Genomic DNA, 9,582 nt, shown 5'->3' with positions numbered 1-9,582 from the left:
GTACCTTCTTGAGATCCGAATGGGAAGACAGTTGTAGAAACTAACAGTTTTTACAGCTGCAGTCTCTTTGCTTCCAGACTGGAGTCTATTCATCTCCGTATCTCTGGTGCACAGTATAGGGCTTGGTATATAGTAGGGGCTTGTTGAATGTTTGTTGAATTAATGAATGAATGGCAGGGATCCTAGCCAACATTTATTTATTTACTTACTTATTTATTTATTAGATGGAGTCTTGCTCTGTCCTCCAGGCTGAAGTGCAGTCATGTGATCTGGGCTCACTGCAACCTCTGCCTCCTAGGTTCAAGCGAGTCTCCTGCCTCAGCCTCCCAAGTAGCCAGGACTACAGGTGCAGGCCTCCATGCCCGGCTAATTCTTCTATTTTCAGTAGAGATGGGGTTTCATCATGTTGGCCAGGCTGGTCTCGAACTCCTGACCTCAGATGGTCCACCCACCACAGCCTCCCAAAGTGCTGGGATTACAGGCATGAGCCTCTGCGCCTGGCCCCAACATTTATTTTGAACCCTAGTAGGTGCCTTTGCAGTGTTGATCTGGCAAAACAGCCTTCGATGAAGATTTGTGGAGTTTCTGAAAATTGGGTGCCTTTGAGGATGTGGGAGTGATGAGAGAAGTTTGCCTCCACATACTGGCTATTGGGTCTGTTTTCCAATCCAGGGAAGGGATCCCCTCCATGGCATCCCTGATGGGGTATCTGTAGCCCTAGTTGATGCTTGCTCTGTGATGATGCACTCATAACTTTCTAAGCTAGTGACCTATTGTTGGGAGATTTCCTTCTGGCAGGAGAACATATCTACCCCGTGCCACTTGAAACTCTGATCTTTGTTCAGAGCCGATGGCTCTCCTTACAGACTTAATCCCTTTTCCCCACAACAGCTGGGCAAGCCACAACCAGGATAGACTTACTGCTTTGTCCTGGGACTCTGGGCTAGGCTCAGTGCAGCTACAGAGTTGAGTTACTAGATCTCTGCCCCCAAGATGTTCCTGTTCTGGGAATGTTCTTCCCTCTGCGAGACAGGCTTTAGGTTTAAGGCATGAAAGACTCCCAAACTGGTACCTGTAGTCAAGCCTCTCCCTGAGCCGCACCTGTATATCCACCTGCCACCCACCCATCTGCAATTGGCTGTTTAAAAGACACCTCATTCTTGACATGACTCATACTGGAAACATCATCTTCCCCCCAAACCTGTTCCCCCTCTTTTCCCTCTAAGTGCTGGGCACTACCATTCACCAGTCACCCAAGTCAAGGATCTAGGAGTCATTTGTAACTTTACCCTCGCTTCCTCGTTCAAGAACTACCCTCAAGACTTCTCAATTCTGCCTCCCAAACATTATAAAAATAAAAATCTGTTCACTTCTCTCTACCTACCACCTGGATTCAGGCCAACATCAGAGTGTGATAGATTAAAAACGACCACAGCTTCTTTGTAGCTCTTCCTGTTAAGGCTGGCTTTGTAACTTGTTTTGACCAATAGAATGCAGCATGAGTGACATTGCGGGACTTCTTGAGTTTAAGCTACAAAAGGCCTTGCAGTTTCTGCTCCTATCCTCTTGGAACACTGCCAGCATGGGAAGAGGACCAGGCTAGTCTGTTTGAGAGACATGGCCCATCCAGTAGCTAGCACCAAATGCCAGCCATGTAAGTGACTTGCCCAAGCTGGAGTGCAGTAGTGCAATCTCGGCTCACTGCAACTTCCACCTCCTTAGTTTAAGCGATTCTCCTACCTCAGCCTCCTAAGTAGCTGGGATTACAGGCATGCATCACCACACCCAGCTAATTCTTGTATTTTTAGTAGGGATGGGGTTTCACCATGTTGATCAGGCTGGTCTCGAACTCCTGATCTCGTGATCTGCCCGCCTCAGCCTCCCAAAGTGCTGGGATTATAGGTGTGGGTCACTGCGCCCGACTCAGTATTATAATCTTATGGGACCACCAGGTACATGCAGTCCATCATTGATCAAAATGTTATTATACAGTATATGACTTTATCCTCAGCTTAGAGGCCATCTCCCTCTCTACGCCCCAAGTCTTCCCTAACCCTTTCTCCCCTTCTCCAGACTGGGTTAACTATTCTTCTGTGCTTCCAAAGCTCCCACACTTTCCACCACATAGTATAACTTTTCATTTACTTCTCTCTCTCACTCAACTGCAAGCAACAGAGGCAGTGACTGAGTCTCATTTACACTTGTATGGTTGGTGTCTAACCCAGGGTCTGGCACAGAACTACAATAGAACTTTCTGCAATTATGGAAATGTTCTATACTTGCATTGTCTTTTTTTTTTTGAGACGGAGTCTCGCTCGGTCACCCAGGCTGGAGTGCAGTGGCCGGATCTCAGCTCACTGCAAGCTCCGCCTCCCAGGTTCACGCCATTCTCCTGCCTCAGCCTCCCGAGTAGTTGGGACCACAGGCGCCCGCCACCTCGCCCGACTAGTTTTTTTGTATTTTTTTAGTACAGACGGGCTTTCACCGTGTTAGCCAGGATGGTCTCGATCTCCTGACCTCGTGATCCGCCCGTCTCGCCCTCCCAAAGTGCTGGGATTACAGGCTTGAGCCACCGCGCCCGGCCACTTGCATTGTCTAATACACTAATCACTAGCCCTACTGGCTATTGAGCACTTGAAATGTAGCTAGTTCAACTGAAGAACTGAATTTTAAATGTTATTTATTTTAATTAAATTTAAATAGCCACATGGGGCTAGTGGCTATGGTATTGAACAGTGTAGGGCTGGCACATGGTAGATGGCCATTGAATATTTTTGAACAAAGATTAAAAGGGAAAGACAGTCATGACAGACAGTTAGGACATGATAGAATGCTATGGGTATAAGCAACATAATTTCATGTCGACCTCTCCTGGCTCCTCGCTTCACATCCCCTCAACTTTACACTACCAGTGCCTTTGTCTTAGTCCATTTTGTGCTGCTATAACAGAATACTACAGACTGGGTAATTTATTATGAACAGAAATGGATTTGGCTCATGGTTCTGGAGACTGGGAAGTCCAAGATCGAGACGCTGTATCTGGTGAGAGCCTTCTTACTGCATTATGACATGGTAGAAGACATCACACGGTAATGTGCAGGAGCTAGAGAGGGAAGGGGACAGACTTATCCTTCTATCAGGAACCCACTCCCACAATAACTTCATTAATCCACACATGAGGTCAGAGCCCTCATGATCTAATCACCTCTTAAAGGTCCTACCTCTCAACACTATTACAATGGGAATTCAGTTTCCAACACATGAACTTTGGGGGACACATTCAAACCACAGCAGACTGTGGCTCTGCCTTGTTTAAATATAATCCTAGTTTTTGGCTCTTTATGGCCTGAGTTGGTTGTTCTCTCCTGGACTTGCCCAGATTGATAACATCCCTCCTGTGAAGTGGGCTGGTCTGAAGAGCCCTCTAGAGAAGAGAGCTGTTCTCATCTAGTTCAGTCTGGCCTGAGCAGAGAGGACTCTGTCATTGGAAGACTTGGACTTCATCATAGAGGACCCATGTGATCTGAATTTGTCTGCATGGCAGGCTGCCAAATCCCTCTTAAAAGTGATGGTTAAAGCTGGCTGTACTGTGAAAATATCCCAGGAGGAAAAGAAGCCACAGTGTTGGTAGTCTTATTGCTATTCCTGGAAACCATGCAACCTCCAGTCAGATGACTTCCAGTCCTGGCACCAGAGATATTGGATCAGTCTCTGAGAAGGAAGGAGGAATGGACACAGGCCCAGGCAGAAGGGGGCTGGGCTGGGCCAGGCCAGGGCCCCACCAGGCAGGCAGAAAAGGCTGGGCCTGACACCGAGGAGAAGGCGTGAGGGAAAGTAAAGGCTAGGGAAGAATAGTCCTTTCCAAAAGACTTTCCAAAATGTTCATTACAATAAAAAATTTAGGCCAGGCCTGGTGCCTCACACCTGTAATCTCAACAGTTTGGGAGGCTGAGGTGGGAGGATCAGTTGAGGCCAGGAATTTGAGACCGGTCTAGCAACATAGCAAGACTCAGGACTCTACAGAAGTTTTTTTTTATGGTTTTTTTTTTGGTTTTTTTGGTTTTTTTTGAGATGGAGTCTCGCTCTATCCCCCAGGCTGGAGAGCAGTGCCGCTATCTCGGCTCACTGCAAGTTCCACCTCCCAGGTTCATGTTATTCTCCTGCCTCAGCCTCCCAAGTAGCTAGGACTTCAGGTGCCCACCACCACTCCCAGCTAATTTCTTTCTTTCTTTCCTTTCTTTCTTTCTTTTTTTTTTTTTTTTTTTTTTTTTTTTTTTTTTTTTGTATTTTTAGTAGAGACAGAGTTTCACTGTGTTAGCCAGGATGGTCTCGATCTTCTGACCTCCTGATCCGCCTGCCTCGTCTTCCCAAAGTGCTGGGATTACAGGTGTGAGCCACTGTGCCTGGCCCAGAAGTTATTTTTTTGTTAAGTTTTTTAAAAAAGATCCAAACCAAATGCTATAAATGAGCAAGTGAAAGGGCAGGTTAGAGAGCAGGTTGTACACATAATCCCAATTTTATAAAATAAATATGTTCCAGCTTGTATCATATAGTGGGAGCTAAGGAATGCTTTAACCTATGTGTGAGGACCTGTAAGTATATTTGTAGCAGGTTTTCACACATTGTAAATCGTGTGAGGTTCTTTGAAGATTGGGGAGCAGAGTTGATGGTACAGAAAGACGTCTTGCACTTGCTAGTCCTCTGCCTGGAAAGTTCCTCCCCAGATGTTTTCATGCCTTGCTTTCTCCGGTGTCACTTACCTGAGAGGCCTTCTACACCATCCTTTCTACACCAGCACCTCCATCATGCACTTTTTCCTGCAAAACTTGGATCTTTTTCATAGCCCTTATCATTACTGACATTATATTACATATCCATTTGTTGCATTTTATTTGTTCATGAAAGTAGACTTTGTTCTTCTTGACTATTGTATCCCCAGTGTCGAAGGCCAGGGGCTCAATAAATCTGTTGAATGACTAAAATGTAACAAAGGTGTCCATTCTTCTCTCCCTAGCTCAGAGTGCCTGAAGTTCAAGTACAGCCCTGCCCATGCCCATGAAGCCTCCAGAGGTCCCCTAAGAGTTCTAAGCAGCTTTCAAACTTTTTTAACCTCATAAAGAAATACTTTCATTCAGGCCGGGCGCGGTGGCTCAAGCCTGTAATCCCAGCACTTTGGGAGGCCGAGACGGGCGGATCACGAGGTCAGGAGATCGACACCATCCTGGCTAACATGGTGAAACCCCGTCTCTACTAAAAAAATACAAAAAATTAGCCGGGCGAGGTGGCGGGCGCCTGTAGTCCCAGCTACTCAGGAGGCTGAGGCGGGAGAATGGCAAGAACCCGGGAGGCGGAGCTTGCAGTAAGCTGAGATCCGGCCACTGCACTCCAGCCTGGGCGACACGAGCAAGACTCCATCTCAAAAAAAAAAAAACAAAAAAAAAAAAAAAGATACTTTCATTCTCCACAGTGCATATATATGTATATAAGGCAAAGACCAAAACTCAACAAATGTGTTAAGTGACCTTATTGCTTTTATTAGCACTCTAGAATCAGGCAAACCTCGTTCTATAAAAACAGAATATTCCAATGAGCTGAACAGAGGAGATGGGTTTTATAGGTAGAAAAAGAGCTGGAAAAAAAAAAAAAAAAAACAAAATAGGGAAAAAAAGGGGATTTGCTCGTTTCAAAGTTAATTTCCTTTCAGGGTTAAAACAGAGAGGACTTCCTTATCATTCCAGCTAATTCTGTACTGTTTGGGGATTTTAATACGCTCTCTCTTTCTCTTTTCTCTCCCAATTTCTTGGAAGTTCAGATAAACAACTTAGTTTTGGTTTGGTGAAGTGGAAATTTAGCATGAGTAACTCCATTTTGTTTTAGTCTGGTCTGGTGGGGCCTAGTGCGGAAGCCCAGTACAAAACAATGGCCTTCCATTCATTTTGTTTAACTATATACAGGTAATTGAAAGAACAACAAAAATCCTACTAAGAGCATGTTTTCTGTTTTGTTCTTCATTCTTTTCTTTCTTCTTTTTTCCTTTTTTGGAGACAGAGTCTCACTCTGCCTCCCGAGTAGCTAGGACTACAGGCATGTGCCATCACACCTGGCTAGTTTTTATATTTTTGGTAGAGACAGAGTTTCGTCATGTTGCCCAGGCTGGTCTCCAACTCCTGACCTCAGGTGATCCTCCCTCCTCGGCCTCCCAAAATGCTGAGATTACAGGCATGAGCCATTGTGCCCAGTCTTTTCTTTCTTTTTATAAAAGATGCTGATATCCACCCCTTGAATTTATTGATATGCCACCTAATAAAGCGTTGCCACTGCCTTAGGGCAGTGTTTCTAGAAACAGTCAAGGGGCTCCTTTGCATCCTAGTCAAGGAGTGACTGCCACAAATGCCCCCACACTTAATGGATGAAAATCTTACTGGAAAGTCTGCGTGTTTTACAACTCCTCCTCTTTCCCCTCCTGACCATCCGCTGTCCTCCAACAATTCTGAAGCCTGAAAAAGCTTAAGAGCCACAACCGGGGAGTTGATGAGTATCCCAGATGTGTCCTGCAGGGCTTGATGAACAGATAGGGAAAGGGCGATTCTCCAGTTCCAGTCCAACTTGGCTCACAAGTGGTGAAACAGAGGAACCTGACTTGATAAAAGTAAATCCACTCCTACCTTAGCCCTTTGCATTTGCTGAGACCTCTGCCTGAAAGCAACTCTGGTGATTTAGGGGCTGTTTTCCAGATCCTGGACCTGGTAGGGCCAATGACTGCTCTAGGACCACACCCAGTGAAAGCCCTCCGCCCCAACTTTCCCTAAGGATTTTAACCCTTGTCCCTCCCCCCTGCCCTCCACAATCTCTTTTCTTTTCTTTCTTTCTTTCTTTTTTTTTTTTGAAACAGTCTTGCTCTGTTGCCCTGGCTGGAGTGCAGTGGTGCGATCTCAGTTCACTGCAACCTCCGCCACCCAGGTTCAAGCGATTCTCATGCCTCAGCCTCCCCAGTAGCTAGGATTACAGGTGTGCGCCACCATGCCTAGCGAACTTTTGTGTTTTTAGTAGATACGGGGTTTCACCATGTTGACCAGACTGGTCTCAAACTCCTCAAGTGATCTGCCTGCCTTGGCCTTCCAAAGTGCATGAGCCACTGCTCCCGGCCACATAACCTCTTTTCTTTTTAGCCTTCACACAGTTGGACGCGATGGCTCATGCCTGTAATCCCAGCACTTTGGGAGACCGAGGCGGGTGGATCATGAGGTCAGAAGATCGAGACCATCCTGGCTAACATGGTGAAATCCTGTCTCTACTAAAAATACAAAAAAATTAGCCAGGTGTGGTGGCGGGCACCTGTAGTCCCAGATACTTGGGAGGCTGAGGCAGGAGAATGGTGTGAACCCAGGAGGCAGAGCTTGCAGTGAGCCATACAAAAAGCACCTCCTGTTTTCTTTGTTTCACCATAGGGTTTAATAATTCCCCATCCCCAGTCCTTAGAAGGAACAAATGGTAACCACAATCTCTAATTACCGTGGCCTATTTCCCTCCCCACCCCCAGAGGAGGGTAGATGCTGTTATGAGGCCATCACCCTCCCACTGGGATGCACTGGAAACTTCTTTTGATGCCAGGAACGCAGCACCCCTGTCGCCAAAGAACCTCACACAATTTACATTCCGAAACCTGCTACAACTATATTTACAGATCCTCATGCATATAATAAAAACTTTTATTATCCCCCTAGTGTATATCAGACGCCCAAACTGAACACTTTGCAGACAAGATCTCATTTCATTCTTGAAGGAGCCCTGTAAGGTAGAGAGTATTATTATCACCTCTATTGTAGAGATAAGAAAGCAGACACAGAAGATGTAAGTAACCTGACCAAGATCTCATAGCTGTAAGCTGTGTAGCCGGGATGAAACCAATGACTGTATTTCACTCTGTGTCCTCTCTAGTCATATGGTGTAATATTGTCTATCTGGGGTGACAATGTGTCCCCAGTGGATGATGACACCACTGTGTGCTGCTCTGGGTAGCTCTGGAGCTGTTAGCTGCCCTTACCCCTCAGGGGCTAAAGCAGTAGTGGCTGAGAAGGAAAGGGTTCTATCTCCTTTGTGTAGCCATTGCTTAGAGAAGCTTCAGAGTAGAGGTGCTAGAGCCCCTGTGAGCTATGCAATGTAATGTTTCTCTTTCAGTTTAGCTCCTGTCTGTGTTCAGTTCTGATGCACTCAGAGTACTCTCTGACACCTGAAGGCCTGGGCCTTTCCCCTTTTGAGAGAGTGCCCAGCTTTCTGCCAAGACCCCTAAGAAATAATTTGGGGTTGGTGGCCAGGTGCGGTGGCTCACACCTGTAATCCCAGCACTTTGGGAGGCTGAATGGGGAGGACGGCTTGAGCCCAGGAGTTTGAAATCAGCCTGGGCAACATGGCAAAACCCTGTCTCTACGAAAAATACAAAACTTAGCTGGGCATGGTGGCATGTGCCTGTAGTCCCAGCTACTCAGGAGACTGAGGTGGGAGGATCACTTGAGCTGGGGAGGTCGAGGTTGCAGTGAGCTGTGATTGCCCCACTGCACTCCAGCCAGGGTGACACAGTGAGACCCTATCTCAAAAAAAGAGGAAGAAAAAAGAATTTAGAGTTGGAGAGCAGCGTTCTCCTTGTATGCACAGACAGAAGAGACTGGATCCCCAGCAGAGGGCTCAATGTGGGCTCAGACTAATATATAAGATCCTAGGGGGGAAAACCCTAAACAGCTGAGGTACATGTTAGCAGTTTTTCTTTCTGGGGTGGGGTGGGTGGATTTTCTTCCACATGCTTATTTTCATATTTTGTTTTCTTCAAAATAAAAACGCATTACTTTTTTTCAATGCTAGTTTAAAAAAAAACTCAAATATTCAAATTCAAAAAAATTGGATGTAAATACTTTGAGAAAATCAGCTTAATACAGATGTTTCTCACTCGGCCTCAATGTTCCATTTAAAAAATTATTAATTATAGTAACCTTAAGTCACACTGCCTAGGTTCCAATCTCATGGCTACCAGTTAGTAACTGTGACCTTTGGCAAGCCACTTCCATAAAAATGGGATCCTAATAGTGCTTTATTCGCACTATTAGTAGACACTTAGCGATGGCAGCTGCTGTGTTCCAGATATTGTTTTACGTATTTAGCGCATTTACTCCTCAGTCGTCTGGGAGACAGGTACTCTCACCCCATTTTACAGCTGGGGTTCCCACCCAGTGAACAGCCAAACAGGAACTGAGCTCAGGCAGTTTGTCAGCACAGCCCTGCTTGAAGCTAGGCAGCTAAACCTGCCTCTCAAAAAGCGCAGTGGTCGGGATTACATAACAGAACGCTTGCAAAGTTCTCAGCGAAAGCCTGGCACTTAATAAGTGCTCAATAAAGTTTCCTACGGTCACACTAATATTTGGAGTTTTATGTTTGTTGTAGAACAAATACGCATACAATCGCGATTTCATTCAACAAAGAATTTAAAGAGACCTGCTGTGCCGCCCTGGGCGGGATGGGAACGCGGGTGGGGTGGGAGGAGGCGCAGCGGCGGGGCGCGCTGGCGCACCGGGAGGGCCGGGGGCGGGGGCA

This window comes from Rhinopithecus bieti, unplaced genomic scaffold, assembly GCF_001698545.2.
Source record: "Rhinopithecus bieti isolate Rb0 unplaced genomic scaffold, ASM169854v2 scaffold_9997, whole genome shotgun sequence".
In the NCBI taxonomy this organism is placed as follows: Eukaryota; Metazoa; Chordata; class Mammalia; order Primates; family Cercopithecidae; genus Rhinopithecus; species Rhinopithecus bieti.
This window is presented reverse-complemented; position numbering follows the sequence as displayed.